This window comes from Lissotriton vulgaris, chromosome 2_1, assembly GCF_964263255.1.
Source record: "Lissotriton vulgaris chromosome 2_1, aLisVul1.2, whole genome shotgun sequence".
Taxonomy (NCBI): domain Eukaryota; kingdom Metazoa; phylum Chordata; class Amphibia; order Caudata; family Salamandridae; genus Lissotriton; species Lissotriton vulgaris.
In genome coordinates, this window is record NC_141687.1 from 1,762,114,372 (window position 1) to 1,762,135,435 (window position 21,064).

The 21,064-nt window shown below is 43.6% G+C and overlaps 1 pseudogene; it reads right to left on the bottom strand.

Moving 5' to 3' along the window:
* Positions 1 to 398: 398 nt before the first annotated feature.
* LOC147733254 (uncharacterized) overlaps positions 399 to 21,064 on the bottom strand; it is a 43,819-nt pseudogene continuing 23,153 nt past the window's right edge.

Genomic DNA, 21,064 nt, shown 5'->3' on the forward strand with positions numbered 1-21,064 from the left:
CTGCCAGGAATGGCTCTGTGGACCAAACTGCGTATGTGCCAAGAACGGCATGTGCACACACGCTCGCCTAAGGGTCTCCTTTCTCCACGTACGTCTGGCTTATGATTGCAGTACCGGCGTCATCCCGCGACACACCCACCATTTCCAGGCGACACAGTACAGTGTTTCGACACACAGTTTGGAAAGCTCTGTTGTAGAGAATGCTTTTGGTAATATAATGTAACTTAACAGTAAAAACAAGCTTTGTCAACGCCAATAGGTCTGGCTTTACAGGAATGTGGTGTGGAAATGTAAAGCATTGCAAATAGATACCATGGGAAGAAGTATGAAAACATCAAGCACGATCTCAACAGGCATGATGACCAGGACGTTCAATTCTTCCGTTAATATTCTTCACCTTACTTTTTGCCAGCACCAACATTTTCCTTTGCTGTGTCCCGGACCTTCTATATTCTATTTTTACATTCTTTGCTCTGTTTCCTGGATGTCTTTTTATTTTCATATAGCCCATACCAGGGGTTCATTCTTCTTTGCATAGTCGAGAGAGTCGTAAATCATACCAAAGGCAGTTGTCTTGCCACCACCAAAGTGAGTTCTGAAGCTATATACAAAGATTACATCTGGGGTTTTGTACATTTTGGCTAGCTTATCCCAGATTTCAGTTTTTGGGACTGTGGCCTTTCCAGGGTGAAGAATATCAATGACCATCTTCTTCCGTTGCAAAAGACAGTTGGTCATGAATTTCCTGGTTCGGACCGTCACAGTGTCGTTTATCTTGGCCGCTGCTCGTCTCGAGGGCCTGGCATAAAAGCTAGGGAAGAAGTATGTATTTTTGTGGAAGAAAAGAATTGTAGAATAATATTGGTGTAAGTACAAAGGTCAGGTGACAGGTGCGGAAGGTGCACCAAAGGCAAGCCCGTCTGCGAACATCTGTGCCTGAACCAAATCCAGTGTCATGCACCCAGCCGGCCCCTTAGACCATCCACAGGTACTTCGCTACCAAACTCTGGACCCAAGACGCCAGACGCCAGACGCCGCAACAACCACTGCCTTGCATCTCCTCTCTCAATGGCAGGACTGTTCACCTGAGCACTGTCTCTTCACCTGCAACTCTGGACCTCCTGTCTTTACAGATATCTGTGCCACTCCCACTTCGCTGACCGCAAACCCCCCTCCCAGAACATCACCGATGCCTCCTGCTTAACACCCAATCTCACTTCATACATCCCACCCAATTCTGGGACAACATCACCACCCTCGCATCGGATGCAATTTGCATCACAGAAACTTGACTCAACCACTCCTCCACCCCCAACATCGCCACCGCAGTGCCAAACAGCTACAAGATGGCGCACCGAAACCCCACCAATAAAATCGGAGGAGGCATCGCCATCATCCAAAACAAAACAATCCAATGTACCACCATTGAAACTGACCATGGAACAGGACTTTAGATTTTACCTGGGCTAAACTCTGCAAGCAGAAATCAAGTACTTCGATGATCTACACTATGCTGGATGACTGAAGAATCTCTCTTGGAGTAAAGGAGTTACTCCCCTGCTGAAGTAGGCACCCTAACGTATCTGAGGGGTTTGCATCTCCCAAGCTCCTGAGGACTCTGAAGATTTCTGCAACACAAGAGGTGGGTTCTCGAGTGTCCCTGAGGTTGATCTGCCCTCTCAGCAATTCTGAGAGCAGTATTCCTCGTGGGGGCCATGCAACCCGAACCCCTGTGCACGGTGTACGTTTGCAGCAGCATATGCTTTTTGGAAATCCCTGAGGCTGTGCTTTGGTTTACGTGTAGTCCTGACCCCGAGCAGTAATTGCACTGAAGATTTCTGGCATACACTCCATGAGTGTTCCATGGGCTGGTATTTCGTGATTCAGCTTGAGGTCCCTACGCAATCCCTGCTCCGTTGGCCTGTGGGTCCCTGTGAAGGTAACTTTGATTTCTCTTGGGCTTCTCTGGTTGCTCCAGATGTGCTCTGACTTCCCATAGGTTGAAGAGTCTCCAGGACCTTGCTGGTCCTCACTGTGACAGGTTTCCTCTGCCCCATGGGTTGCATTTACCAAGGCTTGTTGGTGTTCAATCTGGACACTGACCCCTCAGCACTCGACATCCCTTGTGGGAAAGCTCACATCCAGACTTTGGTCATCATTGACATTTCCTGGTCCCCGAAGCTGCAGAGTCAAGCATCCCGTCATCTCACCTGAAGCACCCGACATCGGTGGGCATTCGTCTAGCGAGCCCCTGGTCACACTGAAGTGACCCAGACTCTGCCCCCTGTGCTTTCAGGTTCTCTTCACCTCAGATCCAGGCTTGGATTCCACCGGACACTTTTCATCTTCTCGGCAGCAGCACTTCTTTGAGTCATTCAAAACGACGAAGGTTTACGACACCACATGAAGTAGAGGGAGAATCTTACAAAGCATTCTCATCAGGCCGTAACAGGTGGATGAGGTCTTGGTGGCCTGGACCATGAAATCAAGCGTACTGTCTAACCAGACTCCCAGACTTTTTATCTGTGTTTTCGGAAGAAGGAGGGGTCCCATGTATTCAGGCCATAGGGTGACAAGGATATTGGGTGAGGGGTTACCCAATAACATGATTTCAGTTTTTTCCCCATTTAATCTGAGGCAGGAGAGTTCCATCCATCTGGCGACTGCCTCCAGACAAGGGCCCAGAGTGCTAGACGACCCCTCAGCTTGGTTTAATGAGACCACAAGCTGGGTGTTGTCTGCATAGGTGACAATTCTGACGCCAAAAGGATGGACCACCTCCGCCAAAGGCCTTATGTATGCAATAAAAAGGGTGGGGCTCAGGGCAAAGCCCTGAGGAACCCCACACCTAAGTGGCTGCTTAGTGGAGACCGTTTCTCCCTCAAAAACCTGGAAGAAACGCTCCTCCAGGAAGGAGGTCAGCCATGTCAGTGCTGCGCCCGATGGCATGGCTAACCGTGTCGAACGCAGCACTGAGGTCTAACAGGAGGATGGCTGCCTTTCCTCCCTCTTCCAACACAGTCCTTGTCTCCTCCGTCACAGCTATCAGGGCTGTCTCAGTCCCATGCTGGGGACGAAACCCCGTCTGAGACATGGACAGCAATCTATTAGACTCCAGATACTCTACCAATAAGTTGTTAATGTGCTTCTCCACCAGTTTGCTCATCCAAGGCAAAAGGGAGATAGGGCGGTAGTTGGATAAATTGCCTTGGTCCAGATTGGGCTTCTTTAGTAAAGCCCTGACCATTGCACATTTCCAAGATACAGGGACTATGCCCGAGGCAATTGAGATGTTCAGGACATCAAGAATTGCTGGGCGGATCGAATCAATGACTTTGGTGAGGAATTGGGGGGGCGCTGGGTCCCTAGGAAAGCCCGAAGTAACCTTGGGAATAATTTTATCCAGGGCGACAGGGTCTAAGGGGGTGAATTGCTCCCGCATGCAGGTGGCGGGGAGATTGAAGGCCACCGTTCCAGCTGCATCTAGTTCAACATTGTCAGGGGCAAAGGAGGCATAAATAGTCTCGATCTTTTGATGGAAAAAAGTTGCTAGGTTGTTGCTTCGTGTCAGTGCTCCTTCTGTGGAAACCAATTCTTGGGGAGGGGAAATCAGTGAATTAGCTATCTGAAAGATTTCCTTAGGTGAATTGACAGCTATGTTAATTTTTGTTTCAGTCTTATAGAGTCTGACTGCCGCTCTATATTCCGCTTTCCTACCCTGAGAGTGGTCCCGTCCACATCCTTTCTATCTTACGGCAGGATTGTTTCATGTCCCTTAGTTTCGATGTAAACCATGGGGCTACTTTTTGTCTCTTTATACATTGCAAACGTTCTTTGGGAAGGACAAGGTCAAGAGAGTTCTGGATCCAGTTGTCAAAATTGCTATTGGCCAGAGTGGGATTGGAGACCTTCGCTGGCTTGAGGTCGACAAGAACAGACTCCCAGTGATTGAAGGAGAGTTTCGACCACTTCCTGCCCCATTGTTTTTTTGGCTCCTGAATAGATAAAGGACTCCCAGTTACCCAATTTAGGGGAATTAGGTAGTGGTCTGTTCAAGGCAAGGGGAGAGGCATTTCAGAAGTTAAAGTGTCAATGTTACTAAATACATGATCCAGTAGATGACCCTTATTATGTGTCGGGGAAAATCCTTTTTGTGCCAGATCGATCCCTTGAAGACTCAGCCGAAGGTTGTTGGCCGAGGGGTCAAGAGAGTTATCCAGATGGAGATTTAGGTCGCCCAGTACCGTGAAATTGGCCGATGCAAGTGCTGAGTCGGTGACTAGGCCGACCAAATTGGCCTATGGCTCCTGGAGGACGATAAATCAGGATGCCCGAGAAGGGGTTTGTCGGAGAGAATTCGAATGCAAAAGACATGCTTTCGCAGTCTAAAAGTATGGTGGAAATGATACGACATATATATCTCTCTCTATATATAATAGCTATACCACCTCCTCTACCTGAGGTGCGATCAACTCTTTTTACAGTATAACCTTGCGGGAGTGCCCAAACAATAGCTGGATCAGCTTCTGGTTGGAGCCACGTCTCTGTTAAAAAAAGAGCATCGAGCTTGAGTTCTTCTATCAATAGGGCTATCTCGGTGTGGTGTTTTGGCAATGATCTACAATTGAGGAGAAACATCTTCCAGAGCCTATGAGTAGTATGTCTTCAAGAAGTATTAGCTGATAGTTTCAAGTTACAATATTTACAGTGGGTCGTGGTGTCAAGGTACATGGAGTGTAGGCATTTAGCGTTGACAGCAGGTCTTAGCTCAAGTAAGCGTAAGGGTTCATAGTTAATTATGCTTTTGGATGGTGGGTCGGAGGTCTGGGGCCCTGGGCGCGGCTGGACGCGGACTGGCGCAGACTGGCTTCTCTTAGACGCCTCTTCGGCGCATCCGTGACGCGCCCGTTGCGCGCGTCCGCTGCACGACAGCATCATATGTTTTTTAAAGGTTGTCTTTGACCTAATCATCAATAAGCGTCGTTTGGACTGGTGCAAGGTGCCCACTTTAATTAGTGGACAGCATATACCAGGCCAACTTCTCACACTCCGCAAAGCTCCTAAGGAGGTCCTCGGTTGCTCAAGTGTACGGGTGAGGTGATAAGAATGGAAAGATACTGCACAGACTAGTCTCCTACCCCTAGTAAATCAGATAATTCCAGAGGTCCATTACTAGGTAGGACGCACCCATCGCTCTCCCAGAGCGATAGCCCAAGCGTTCACAGACTGCTATTCTGACCTATACTCTGCCCGGAAGCCAGAACTTTCATTGATGGAGCTGCTCGCTTTGAAAGACCTCCCCACGCTCACTACTATTGAGTCTGCTGGAATGGAAAGACAGATCACATATGAAGAAATACAGGGGGCGCTTTCGCTAATAGTGGCCGGTAAAACAGGAATATACGCGGGTGCGGGTCAACAGAGTGCTCTCCGACATTTTCCCAATCAGAAGAGGGATGAGGCAGGGGTGCCCCCTCCAATCCCTCCCCTTTGCCCTGGCCATGGAGTCCCTAGCCAACCTCATCCGCTCTGATAACCAGGTTCGGGCTGGCATTGGGTGGGATCACCTGAAGACAAGATTGCTTTATATGGGGACAACGTCTTGCTGTTTCTCGCAGACCCTGCCCGATCCCGCCCCCGATGTCTACACATATTGCAGTCCTTTGAGAGGGTCTCTGAGCTGCGTCTGAACTCAGCCAAGTTGACTTTGGTTCCCCTGCACCTCTCCAGGGATTGTTTTGACTGGCAGTCTACTATCCCTATCAGACAACAATCTTTCAAGTACTTAGGTATATGGGTCGCCCTACTGCCTGATTTAGCCTGGGCACTCAACGTGACCCCCTTAGTCGCTAAAACTAGACAGGACCTACAGAAGTGGCAAAAATTAGCACTTAATGGACTAGGGAAGATAGCACTATCAAAATGATGATCCTCCCGCAGTTCCTTTACATCATTCAAAACATTCTGCACCATATCCCCCGAGCCTGGTTCATAATAATAGACAGTCTAATCATAAAATTCCGCTGGAACGGCCAACGGCTGTGCATGGCACTCCGGCACTGCCAGATCCCACCCTTTGATGGAGGCAAGGGCATAACAAACCTCTACCTGTATTTTCTTGCAACCCGCCTCCTGGTCATACACAATTGGTTCAATGGGGGGTGGTCAGACCCGGCTTACAAGACCGAACTAAAATACTTGGGCCTCTCCCAAGTTCAGGCTATGTTGTACAGATCTCCCATTCCCAGGGTCCTCCCCACAGTAACCCGTACAGTCTTTCTGGCCTGGCACCCTCCCTACAACACAACCGATGGCAGGACAAACTGACCCAGCAGACACCTCTTTGGCAGGGAACATGGTTACAGGAAGTGGGGGGATTAGGCGGTTTTAAGAGTTGCGACCTCATTGGCATCTCCTAGCTTGGAGATGTATGGAGCAGTGACCATGTTCGCTCTTTTGTTGACCTACAGATCAGACATTCTCTTTACCCATCCCAGTTCTACAGATACTTACAAGTTTGCCACGCCTTAGACACATCTATAAAACCCGGCACTTCACTGCGGGAACATAGTCCCCTTGAAGCCCAGGTCATGATGGGTGACCTTGGGAATGGTGGAGTCTCACGCATATACCCTTCCTTAATCTAAAGTCTTGTAGTCAGGGTTCCTACTTTATACCCAAGGAAGGGGTTGGACAAACTCTGGGGACCCACCCATGGGAGGGTCAGGACAGAGGGGTGATTACACCCATGCCCTTTGTCTAGTTTCACGCCAGAGCAGGAGAAAATGGTTCCTGCAACCGGTTTGAGCTGTACTATGCACAGGGACACCGAATGTGCCCCCCAGTGTAGACTTTCAGGCACTCTCAGAGTGCACCCACCCAGCCCCAATACACTAAATCCTGTCTGGGAGGTGGTCACACCTCCCAGTGACAGGAATCCAATTGTCAAGCCTTCCCCTGCTCGAGCTCAGCTCAGCAGCAGGAGGGCAGACTTGTGTCTGTGGCTGGCAGCATCCATTTTGTGATGCACAGGTCGAGAAAGCTGGTACCGGGTACACCGGTGCCCCACAGTAGTGGTTCTACAAGGGAGGAATCATACCTCCCACACCAGTTACTGGTGTGGAGATATGATTCCAAGGTGTTTGACACCAAACACAACATGTTTCTACACTGAATGTTTGGTAACCAGGTAAAAAGAAAGGCGCTCAACAAATATCAAGGTCAATTAGATATTGCAAGTCTCCACCGGACTAGGATTTTGTCCAACTATATCTGAAGATTGGTACATGACTAAAATAGATCTGTACAATATTGTTAGAATGCTCAAATTGAAAAAGTTTTTTGTGACTGTTACAGTGAAAATAAAACATGCTGATACAACTACAGATGTAAGTAGTTTGACAATACAGGATATTAATGATATGTGATTACGAATGTCATAGACTGAAAATAACCCAGTAACTATGTCAAAATTATTGGAAGAATTAGAGGTTAGTCGTTATGTAAGTACTAGCAGTGGATTAAAAACTAGATCCAAGTGAATTCCGCAGCTTTCAGTTGGTAATACCATATATGCCTTTTATAAGGCTGTTAACTATTATCTAGATCCAGCTATTGATAAGGCTAATAAAGAGAAATTTAGTAGGAAATGTGACAATCTAACGAGGGGAGAGAGCATGGCTTTAAAGGAGTTGAGAGTTAATCAGGATGTGACAATATGTAAGGCAGACAAGGGTGGGAACATCGTTGTTATGAATACTAAGGACTATAACAATGAGGTACTTACACAACTTAACAATGATAAGTATTATGAACGTTTGACTTGTAATCCTCTTGGTGAATTGAAAGACATGATCAACAGGAGTCTTAAAGAGTGGTATGATCATACACTGATAGATTTTGATGAGTATAATTATTTATTGGTGGACTGCCCTAGATCACCCTGTATGTACACTTTACCGAAAATTCATAAAAATAAGGAGAAGCCACCTGGGAGAACGATAATTTCAGGTATACGGGGACCAACAGAGAAACTCTCCCAGTTTATAGATACATTTTTGAGACCATATGTCCAAAATATACCTTCCTATATACAGGGCACAAAACATGTTTTAAACATTATGAGTGACTTAGCATGGGAACCAGGAATGACTATGGTAACTTTAGACGTGGTATCGCTGTATACCAATATACACTATCATTTGGGATTACAGGCGATAGAAACTTTTCTGAACAAGCGGCCAGCTGATATTATGATCACACAATGATGTTATTACAAATGACAGATATAGTGTTGAAAAATAATGTTTTTCTGTTTGATAATAAATGGTACAAGCAACGCCTTGGTAAGGCGATGGGTTCCAGATTCGCTCCGTCTTTTGCCAACCTCTTTATGGGGTGGTTTGAGGCGGATTGGATCTGGGGCCAGAAGGGGAGAAAATGGATTGACAACATTCATTATTGGGAACGGTTTATTGACGACTGTCTCATGATATGGACAGGGACTGTTGGTGATTTGGGAGAGTTCTTTGATTATTTGAATGACAACGATTTGAATTTGAATTTCACTACACAGTATGATAACAACCGAATTACTTTTTTAGATATAGAGCTATTTGTTGATAATGGTAGATTGTGTAGTAAGATGTATCGTAAAGGGACCAGCTGTAATGCACTATTACATGCAGAGAGTTGTCATCCCAGGAGCCAGATTAATGCAATACCATACAGAGAAATGGTAAGGGCCTGGAGGAACTGTTCAATTCAGACAGACTTTGAGATGGATTTGGAAGATATGACACAGAGATTTGTGGCTAGTGGTTACAAACACAAGGTGATCAATGACGCTAGAAAGAGGGTACACAGACTTAGTCGAGAACGTACTCTAGAAACAAAGAAGAAGAACCGTGAGAGTAATGGTGTTGACAAAGTAAGATTGATTATGAACTTTCATAGTGAGAGTCACAAACTATATTCGATACTTAACAAGTACTGGCACCTGCTTAAAGCTGATAAAGATCTATTGCCATATGTGAGTGACAAACCAAGTTTAACGTTTTGGGGGGATTGACACTAGCGAACATAGTAAGTCCTAGTTACCCTGTTAAGCGAGAACATGTTACCTGGCTTAGTAACCAAATAAAAGGCTTTTACAAATGTGGACGATGTAGCTCAAATAGGTGGGCTATGAATAAGATAACATCTTTCAACTATAATGACACAGGAATACACAAGATTAATATGTTTATTAACTGTGATACCATCTACGTGGTTTATGTGACAGTGTGCTCCTGTAAAATGATTTATGTGGGTAGTACTATAAGATGACTACGAGACATAATGACGGAGCACTTTCAAACCTTTGAAGAATGGAGATACTCGTTACCCAATTGCAGCATATGCGGTGCAGAATTATGACAATAGAGAAAAACATATAAGTTTTCATGGTATAGATCATGTGAAACAGGACAAAAGAGGTGGCAATAGACAACAGCAATTGAGACGAAAAGAGGTTATTTGGATAATGCAACTCAGAGCGGTGGAAATGGGAATGAATATTGATAACGAATTTCAATATTATCTAGGTTATGAGTAATTTATCTGGGTACAATTTATTTAGGTGTTGTATTAATGTATATTGTAATGACCCATCCTGTTTTTGATTATTCATGTGTTTGTTTGGAATTCAATATGTTGGAAACCTTGTGAAAAATAATGAATCATGGTAGAATGACTAACTCAATCATATTTTGGATGTCTATATGATTTGAGTTGGGTTACAGTGAACAAAATGGATTTACATATCTTTAATGTTGTTGATTGGACAATGAAGTGTCTCTGTTACAAGTTGATTACTATGTGAGTAAATGACTTTAATAATTTTATGATACTGTCAATTTAGCTGAAGTGTCTTGGGACTATGAGTGTAGGAATAGTAAAAATATTGTTACCAGAAATGTGAGGAGATTGTACTTTAAATTGTTATTATTATCTTAATTTTCCCCTCTTCTCTCTTTTCCTTTCATTTCTCTTTTATTTCCTTATTTGTTCTTTTGATTGGAACTGAACTTTTCATGATTGTGCACTCCTTATACTTATCTGCATAATATGGTGGTGGTCTCACTTTCACAAATGATATTCGTTACATCGAATGACAAATACATTCGTTTGGGACGAAACAGGATAGTGATATGCAGAGGCTTTAGTAATTGGGGTTATACATTAGGACGAGAATATGAAGATATGAGTTGTAAGGAGTTTTTTTAACATTGCGTAGACCATACGTAACGGAAACTGTTTATTGATTAACTCTGGAGCGGTTGATTTTTATTTGCTGAATGGGATCATGTATCGTGGTTGCATATTTTCCATATAGTAGAATTATACTTTTAATCCCCCACTCTGAATTATCAGTTTGGGGGAAATATAACTTATAACTGCGTACCATAGACGGATATGGTGTTGTGTAATAGGAGCGAGGGAATGATAGAATTTGTGACTAAAATTGACATACAAGGACGAATAGATATTATGTTATGAGATACGAGTACTTTATGAACGTCTAAGCGCATTAGACATTTAAAGATGGCGGCCATTAAAATTTACCATAAATAGGAATACCAATATGGAGCCCAAGTAGAACGCCGGTCTTCTCGCCGTGAGCAGAATGCTGATTGCGGAATACGGGATGAGTTTGTGAGAATATACCTACGGAGACTTTTTCAATATATACAATGTCCCCGTGTATGAGTGGAGTACAATATATGGTTTCCTTTTGTATTTTATTTTAGATCACGTACTCGTGAATGGCATAATAACACTGATGGGAGAATGACTATCGTTTAACAGGACATGAAGGAGATGGGGGGAGATCATTGTATATATATACGAAATATAGAGTCAAAACGAGCGGCTTGTGCCAGGTTTAGGAGTTTCAGTATTTTATAGTTTTAATAAGAAGGTGGTATTACTTTTATTTACAGATGACTGTTCAGTTGACGATTGTGTGTGAAGGCTATATTAAACTTTGAGCTACGGAAACAAATTTAACACTTGGACATTTTTGAAGGGTAATACCTTTATTATTTGAACAGTCTTGCATTTTAGATTAAAGCTGTGTAAGAAGTATTAAGGTAACATGCTTTATTACATGTTTATACTTTGTGTTAATTATAGAAATCGGGACTTGGGTATCTTGAATTAGGCTTATACAAGAATACTATTTCAGATTACGAGAGGAGGAACAAGTTGGACATAACGAAAACCACACAAGGTAAATTTTGTGATACAAGTAGTGATGAGGGTTTTTGATCGAGTGGGGTTGTCATAGTATTACAGTTACTCCAGTCAGTGATATTAGGTCCGTTATGACCATTGTGGATTAACTTCAATGAAACGCTAAAAAGTTAGCGTGCAGTAAGAGTTAGGAGTACGCTTAATAATGGGATTATTAGGACTAATGGATAGATGTGAATCTGACCGGACATTGTAAGTATGTGGGGGCATCGGAACTTATATTGATGTCTGACTTTGATATTACAGGTAAGGAATTATTTATGGTGTGGACTAAAGAAATACTGGCAGATTTATTGTCCTGTGTTCTATTTTTCAGGTGATTATTTTATTTTCAATTTTACTATTATACTAACCTGATGATTAATTATACTAGTAAATGCAAGAGGAATGAGAGTGATATAATCTTTGCTCTAGGGTTGTACAGACCTTTACTGATTTACACAATTCTTGGGTTAGGTTTTATTGGAGACTTTTCTTTGTTCTTCTCTAAGACTACCGAGTGTTGGTTGCGTTGGTGCTGTCTCTATACTCTATTCGTTTTGATGTTCATCATGTATTACAAAATGAGTTTTTTTTTTTACCAGTATGTATTATAATGATCATAATGTGTGCTTATATACTGTTAATTTGGGTTTGCAGCCCTGAAGAAATCATTTTGCTTGATAAGAGCACGACGAAACACGTGTTGGCTGCGTCTGCTTTGGATTTATGTTATGGTGGATGAATAACACGGATTTTGGATATACAGATTACATGAACTGTACCAGTTGGTGTATATTTTCGAACTAGAAGAAGAATAAATATTTGGACACTAACTAACTTATTGTGTTTTGAGTGCTTGGGGAGGGCATTTTGTGTACAACATGTTTCTAAGCAGCCGTTTTAAAGTTAGCATTTAACACAAGGTTATAATGCACTTAAGTATATAAGGTTTGGCTGCATCACAGACAACCCCGGGGAATAGATTCTGAAGTATGCAGAGGGGCTCTGCTCATGTAGGGGCACAATCTCTCACACAAAACCAAGCCCCCTGCCTTCAGGATTGATAAGGCCTGCCATAGGGATGACTGATAGGTTTATATTTGCAGTGTTTTAGAAAAGATATAAGTAACCTATATCTAAGTAAGGGGTACACACACCACCTTACACAGGCGGAAGTCAAAAACCTGTGGTGTCAGTTTGAATGGTCTCTCGGGGGTGGCATAATATATACTGCAGTCCCTGGGAGGCCTCTGGGTTACCTATGCCCTGGGTACATGGTGTACCATATACTAGGGACTGATAAGGGTACCCCAGTATCCAATCTGGAGTGTACCTAAAGTACATGCAATCAATTTAGAGGAGAAAGCAGCATTACTGTGGTCCTGGATAGCAGGATCCCAGTCAGTCTAAGTCGAAAACAGTGATACATCAGCAAAAAGGGGGGGTAACTTTAAGAAGCAGATGCTACTCTCCTACATATCCCCCCACCAAAACGTAGGGAAATTAAATTAACCTTGACCAGTTGAGTCTTCATGTTCTAAGTGGAAATATCTTGAGAGTTCATCTACATTAGCAGGGTTACTCCCAGGTCCATGTTCCACTGTATAGTCCAACCCTGTAGGGTAATGGACCACCTCAAAAGTTTGGGGATTTTCACCATTCATCTGTTTTAGCCATAAGAGGGGCTTATGGTCTGTCTGAACAATGAAGTGAGTGCCAAACAAGTATGGCCTCAGCTTCTTCAGAGCCCAAACCACAGCAAAATTTACATTCGACTCAGAATTTTTCTTACAGGTTAAAGGAGTAGCCATGGGGTGTCCCTTTGCCCCGGAGCTAGCGGTATTGTTCATGGGGCTATATGAACAAAAATTCATTTATAATGACAACCCGTTTAAGGATCAAATCTCCCACTACATGAGATGCATCGATGATGTATTCCTCATCTGGACTGGCAGCCCTGAGAGCCTTAATGAATTCGTGAATTGGTTGAATGCACGAAGCAATGATATCAAATTCAGTTGCACATCATCTAATAGATCAATCACATTTTTGGACGTAAAAGTGGAACCATCAGATGGAGGACTAGCGACCACACTTTTCCGAAAGGCGACCGACAGGAATAAAGCATTACTGTATTCCAGCAATCACCCTCGTGGCCTAAGGCAGAATTTACCCTTCGGCCAATTCCTTAGAGTACGAAGGAATTGTTCACGCAAGGAGGATTATTTCGAACATGCTAACCAACTGAAAGATAGACTTCTCCAACGAGGTTATCCAAACAAATTACTAAAAAACTCTATGAAGAGAGCGTGGTGGACGCCACGTGAATCTCTACTAGAGAAAAGGCCAAAGAAGGAACAGAAACGGATAGTATGCGTGTCTACATTCTGTCCGGCATCAAATCAATTGAAGAAATTGATTACATCAAATTGGCACCTAATAAAGGGATTACACGAAGACTTGAAAACAGTACCGCTGTTTGCACATAAGAAAGAACAAAGTGTGGCTAATCACATTGTCAGAGCCGCTTTACCCAGCGAAGAAGCCCCGACATTGAGAAGCCTGTTCGGCTTTCCACCAATTACTGGACACCATAAGTGTGGATCATGCTCTTGTTGTGAAGAAACTATTGAAGAGTCAGTGTTTTCGTTTAACAACACTAATTGGAGACACGACACGTTCACCAATTGTAAGACCAAAAACGTGGTCTACGCAATAATATGCCCATGCCCGAAGCTGTACATAGGTAAAACCACGCAAGAAATCAGACAACGCATCACTCAACATAAATCGAGGTTACGGAGGGAAGTAGCAAATGCACCTTTGGTTAATCACTGGATTACAATGAAACATGATAAGACCAAGGTCAAATGGACTGTAATCTCTAAAATCGAAAATGACCCAAGAGGTGGAAACATTGAACTGAGACTCAATCAGAGAGAGGCGATGCTCATTATGAAATATAATGCTGCAGTAAATGGGCTCAACGAACTGTCAGAAATTTATAGACCAAGCACTTAGATTCTGCCTTAATATCCTTTGGGGACTACAGGTCCCAGAATCCTCAGTTTGCTAAGCCACTCCCACACCCCGTTACACTGGGTGAAGCCTCACTCAGCCTCCACAGACCGAAGAGGTTGGAGAGAAAACAAGCGCGGCACATACCTGTGACAGAAGCGGACTATTGGTAAGACTAGCTATCAGGAGACCCGCCGCCCCCCACGCGTCTGCCACAAAAATTGCGTTTATCTAAAAATCGGCCCGTAATACGTTTTTGTTTTCTTCCAGAATAGTCTTTGACTTCACAACCCCATTGAGCGCTCAGACTCCGACTGGAGCAGCAGCCGACCGACCGATTAAAGCGGAGTTTCACTCCATAGCGGGTAAGCTAATTCCGCGGTCTTCCGCCAACACTTAGCCCTAATTCAAACAGCAAATACTCATGCCCTCCCCCTTCTTACAGATCCATCCTGCCGCACTGCCAATTTATATCAGGTAAGCTTTCCACACTATGCCACTCTGAACAGTTGAATGCGGTAGTGTAAATGCAGCGCACTGATGGCCCCCCTTTTTTTCTATTTTTTTCTATTTTTTTCTACTTGTTCCAGCCCCTTCCCCACGCTGCATCACGGAACACCGTGTTGGAGCTATGACCCACTTACGAGGTAGGCTGAGATAGGTTTGGTTGTGAATCAGGTGTTGAACCCTTAGTATCCACACTCATTAGTTGTGTTCCTTTCCCTTACAGTAAACGTTTGGTCCTGAAGAGAACCCTGAAAACCACAGGGCTCGAAACGCGTCGACCTATTTTGTCCCAGGTCACCCTCTAAGAGTCTGTCCTAAAGGAACCCCTTAAGGGAACTAAAAATTGCACTGTGTTCCTTTGTATTTGCCTGAAAAATTTAAATCTGACGTTTAACAGACAAAAATCAGACTGTTCATTGGTTGAATTGAATTTTATTTCTTTGAGTGATACTGGGACCAGAGTGTATGTTTTGTATGAATGGAAGGCCACGAATGAGGTGTATGGAAGTTGTATATTTCTTGTACATACCGAATTAATTGTTTATTTTTTGTTTGTATATATATGTATAAAAAATGTTGTGTTCCCTTGCATGAAATTAAAAAATGATGCAGATCAAAAATTGAATGACGAAAGAAATAAATAACATTGCAATTTATAAAGCAGGTGTACATGTCTTGTGTGATGCACACCGCGAAGTTGAATAGTGTATTGCAAATCAATCCTCCAGCACTGGCAATTGTTGTGTTTACTACAAACCACAGCAAAGGCTTTCCTCTCAATAGCTGACCAACTTTTCTCTCTGGGGTCAGCCTTCTGCTAAAAAAAGCTACTGGCTGATCCTAACCCTCTTCATTCAGTTGTGATAACCGAGCCCCTACCCCCAACTCAGATGCATCCGTTTGAACAATGAATAGTCTGGAATAGTCAGGACTTTGCAGGATGGGAGCAGTGCATATGGCCTGCTTCAGGTCATCAAATCCCTTTTGACAGCAAACTGTCCACTGAACTTTCCTAGGCATTCTTTTGGAAGTTAAATCATTCAAAGGGGTCACTATGGATCCATATCCATTGACAAACTTCCTGTAGTACCCAGTGCTCTCTTTGCTTTAGAAAGAATGTGTGCAGAATCCATGGTTACAGGTAGTAAAATGGAATTTGCCAGTAATTAAAGTCACTACATGCAGCCATCAAGCTACAACCATTCGCATTCACACAAGCTTTCGGATATATGGGAGCTACATATCCAACCAACAGCGGTAATCGGTCCGGATGAGGAATGTCTCCTAATAAAAGTATAATACATTTAGTATGACAAGGCAGTTCATTAATTTCTCAATTATTACAGCTATGGTATTGATTTTGAACAGGTATTACCTTACCTGACCTGCTGTTCCAGGCAAGGAACATTATCAGTGTTGTCATAATAGCTCTGTGTGAATACCAAGCTTGTTCATGATTAACCTTTTTTATCACACGATACAAAAATACAACTGATGCTCATAACACAAAATAACTTTGCCACAAACATTAGGAAGCTCAGTGTTTTTGTTGGTCGTAGAGCACCACACAATGTGACTTATCCTGAAGTTTTTTGCCATCAGTCAGAGCTAAAACCTCTGCCAACGTGAGTGGAAGGATTATTCTTTTTTACTGGCACTTAAAAGGCCAAGCCATCTGACCACAACAAGGACTCTGGTAGCAAAATTACATTAAAAATCAAAGGTGGAGAAGATGAATATGTAACTCTGATTAACACGGGATTCAGAAACAGGTCACAATCCCTGCTTAATTTGTGTAACTTGGCCCAGTCTGTTTTATTTACTAGCTGTCAGGGATCACGCTTTCAGGGTCAGGGGGAAAGGCCAGGCTGCACCCTGCCTGATAAATTGCAGGTAAAAGGAAATGACTATGGTGGTCTATTAGAGGATGTATTCATTTACCTTTATAATTTCAGGAAAAAGTATTGTCTTAGCTGTGCTGGTGAAGAGTTGTCTATAGGTACTTGCATTCCCAAGGAGCAGCTGCTCCGAGGTTCCAGCAGGAACGCGTCAGCATTTTTTTGAACCCTTTAGCACTCCAGAAACATTCAGTTATCCTGTCATATAGGAGGATGTGGCATTGTTGAGGGCATTATGGACAATGCATGCAGTCTTGAATTGGGCCCTTGCTTTGATAGGGAGACATTGAAAGGTGCTATGATAGGAGAGATGCCCGCTAAGCACCGCTCTCAAGGGTTTTATGGTAGAAGGGAGAGGCGTCAGTTTCAAGTCAAGTCTGGAGAGTAACAGTGCTTGGACAATTGTCCTGCTAGGGATTGAACTGCCAGAGTAGTTTCAGCTGATGATGGGCGCATCTGGCCATTGTCAAGATCTGAAGGTTGAGAAGATTATCAAGAGTAAAACTTAGCTATTTGCTACTCTCCACACTGGAAAGTTTGCAGTTTATGGGAGAGAGAGATTTAGGCCAGGTGGGCTGTTTTAAATTTTTTGGGGGAGATTAGCAGAAATTCCGTTTTTGTCAGGTTGAGTTTTAGGTGGTGGTTAAGCATCCAGATTTGAAACCTGTCCAAAGTGGCGGTGAGAAAGAGAGCGCTGTTAGTGGAGGAAATCTTCAGGTAGATCTGGCTAGCATCCATTGAGGTTGAAGAATTTCAGAGTTACTTAGAATCTTTCCAAGTGGTTCCAGATATGGATTAAACAATCCTGAGGATAGGATCAAGCCTTGTGGAACCCCTTCTTTTAGGTTGATGTTGCTAGAGACAGAGCTCCCTATTTTAACTATTTGTGAGTGGTTAGACAAAGAGGAATTAAACTATTTCAGGACTGTACCACAGATACTCATTCGATCCTTAAGAATGTTAACCAGAACGTAGTGGTTGACTGTATTGAAAGCAGCCGAGAGGTCCAGAAGCTCAAGTAAGCAGTTCATTCATTCATTAAAGTTTATTTCGGGAGCTAGTCCATAAAACATATCAGACTTCATAAAAATCACATATAAAAATGCAAAAGTTTTGGTACATATAAAAAATTTGGCTTAAAATTAAAAAAATAGAAGTGCATTCCTACAAACATGGGGCACTGGCATGTATAAAAGATAAACTGGTGGAACATCTAAGATCACTTTTTTTTTTCCTCATACGCCAAAAGATGTGCCCAGAGTCTGCTGTATTCGTACTGCAGCCTCCCGATCGAGTAATTAGCACCGACAGTACGTAGACTCTGATGATCTTACTGGATGCACTTTTCACAGATATCCTAACTTGACGGCCCATACAACTGATCCGAGGGGTATGTTTATCTGCAACAAGGCATAATCATTGGACAAATAGGTCTCTAATGTCACAGCTTATCTAGCCAGGTTATACATGGCAACCAAACATCTTTTTTTCCTTTTCCATTTAACCCTATCTAAATTAAGTGTACATTTAATCGCATTTACCCAGTCTAAGTAGGTCGGTGCGGTACACTTATGCCAACATTTATAAATTTCTCTGCGAGCAAGTAAGATTAAATAAAACGACAACTTACTAACATCTCGAGATAGTAGATCATAATTCGAAAAAATGCCAAAAAAGACTAGAATAATGCTCACCTGGATATCAAAACTAAATATGGCTTCCATACCTTCACACACCGCACCCCAAAATGTATGTAAGAGAGGGCACCTTAGGAACATATGAATATCGTCTGCTTTTTCCTGCTGGCACTTCGGACAGCAGGGAATAGAACCTTTCGAAAATTTGGACAGCCTAGCTGGGGACCAGTAAACTCTGTGGAGAGAGAAAAACTGATTTCTTTTTAAATTGGCAGCAGCTACTGTAGAGTGTAGTAAATCATAAGATACTTGCCATAATTCTTCTGTATTTTCATCTGGCAAGTATCCTCCCCAAAGCTCATTCGGTAAGGTAGTCTCCATCAGCCATTTCCATCATCCGTCCAATAAAGATTTGCAGTCTCTTTCTTAGTCCGCCTTGTCCCGTGTAGTGCCCTCTCCAGTTTATTTGTGACACCCGCCACTTAGCCCGCTGCCTGGCTCCAGCTTCTGATTTGAAGATATTTAAATTTTGATAGTTTCCTATCAGTAATGTTGTTTATCTCTTCCCATGATATTAATGCACCGTCGGGCATTGGTGAGCCCAGTGTTCTATTCCTGCCTCTCTCAACGGCTTTGAAAGTGCATCTTTGGACCACTCTGGAGATCCTGGCGAATCCCATATAGGAGCCAGGACACTGTAATAACCAATTTTCAGAGCTTTTCTTATTTTTGACCATATAGACGCGATATCTTTCATCATCTTTAAGCGAACCTTCTTGAAGAATCGCGGATCCCCAAACTTATACATAAAGCCTTGGTCTCGACCTTTTATGCCGCATAGCATTTCTTGAAACATTGTCCCTATATCTGAGTCATCAGGCTGATTTAGGAGCATCTTTCCTGCCCTTAATGAAAATACCCAGGCGTACAGTTTCAAATCCGGTGCACACAGCACCCCTTTATTTTTTTTCCTTCTGAGCTTTTTCCACGAAATCTTTATGCCCTTGAAGACTCAGCCGAAGGTTGTTGGCCGAGGGGTCAAGAGAGTTATCCAGATGGAGATTTAGGTCGCCCAGTACCATGAAATTGGCCGATGCAAGTGCTGAGTCGGTGACTAGGCCGACCAAATTGGCCTATGGCTCCTGGAGGACGATAAATCAGGATGCCCGAGAAGGGGTTTGTCGGAGAGAATTCGAATGCAAAAGACATGCTTTCGCAGTCTAAAAGTATGGTGGAAATGATACGACATATATATCTCTCTCTATATATAATAGCTATACCACCTCCTCTACCTGAGGTGCGATCAACTCTTTTTACAGTATAACCTTGCGGGAGTGCCCAAACAATAGCTGGATCAGCTTCTGGTTGGAGCCACGTCTCTGTTAAAAAAAGAGCATCGGGCTTGAGTTCTTCTATCAATAGGGCTATCTCGGTGTGGTGTTTTGGCAATGATCTACAATTGAGGAGAAACATCTTCCAGAGCCTATGAGTAGTATGTCTTCAAGAAGTATTAGCTGATAGTTTCAAGTTACAATATTTACAGTGGGTCGTGGTGTCAAGGTACATGGAGTGTAGGCATTTAGCGTTGACAGCAGGTCTTAGCTCAAGTAAGCGTAAGGGTTCATAGTTAATTATGCTTTTGGATGGTGAGTCGGAGGTCTGGGGCCCTGGGCGCGGCTGGACGCGGACTGCCGCAGACTGGCTTCTCTTAGACGCCTCTTCGGCGCATCCGTGACGCGCCCGTTGCGCGCGTCCGCTGCACGACAGCATCATATGTTTTTTAAAGGTTGTCTTTGACCTAATCATCAATAAGCGTCGTTTGGACTGGTGCAAGGTGCCCACTTTAATTAGTGGACAGCATATACCAGGCCAACTTCTCACACTCCGCAAAGCTCCTAAGGAGGTCCTCGGTTGCTCAAGTGTACGGGTGAGGTGATAAGAATGGAAAGATACTGCACAGACTAGTCTCCTACCCCTAGTAAATCAGATAATTCCAGAGGTCCATTACTAGGTAGGACGCACCCATCGCTCTCCCAGAGCGATAGCCCAAGCGTTCACAGACTGCTATTCTGACCTATACTCTGCCCGGAAGCCAGAACTTTCATTGATGGAGCTGCTCGCTTTGAAAGACCTCCCCACGCTCACTACTATTGAGTCTGCTGGAATGGAAAGACAGATCACATATGAAGAAATACAGGGGGCGCTTTCGCTAATAGTGGCCGGTAAAACAGGAATATACGCGGGTGCGGGTCAACAGAGTGCTCTCCGACATTTTCCCAATCAGAAGAGGGATGAGGCAGGGGTGCCCCCTCCAATCCCTCCCCTTTGCCCTGGCCATGGAGTCCCTAGCCAACCTCATCCGCTCTGATAACCAGGTTCGGGCTGGCATTGGGTGGGATCACCTGAAGACAAGATTGCTTTATATGGGGACAACGTCTTGCTGTTTCTCGCAGACCCTGCCCGATCCCGCCCCCGATGTCTACACATATTGCAGTCCTTTGAGAGGGTCTCTGAGCTGCGTCTGAACTCAGCCAAGTTGACTTTGGTTCCCCTGCACCTCTCCAGGGATTGTTTCGACTGGCAGTCTACTATCCCTATCAGACAACAATCTTTCAAGTACTTAGGTATATGGGTCGCCCTACTGCCTGATTTAGCCTGGGCACTCAACGTGACCCCCTTAGTCGCTAAAACTAGACAGGACCTACAGAAGTGGCAAAAATTAGCACT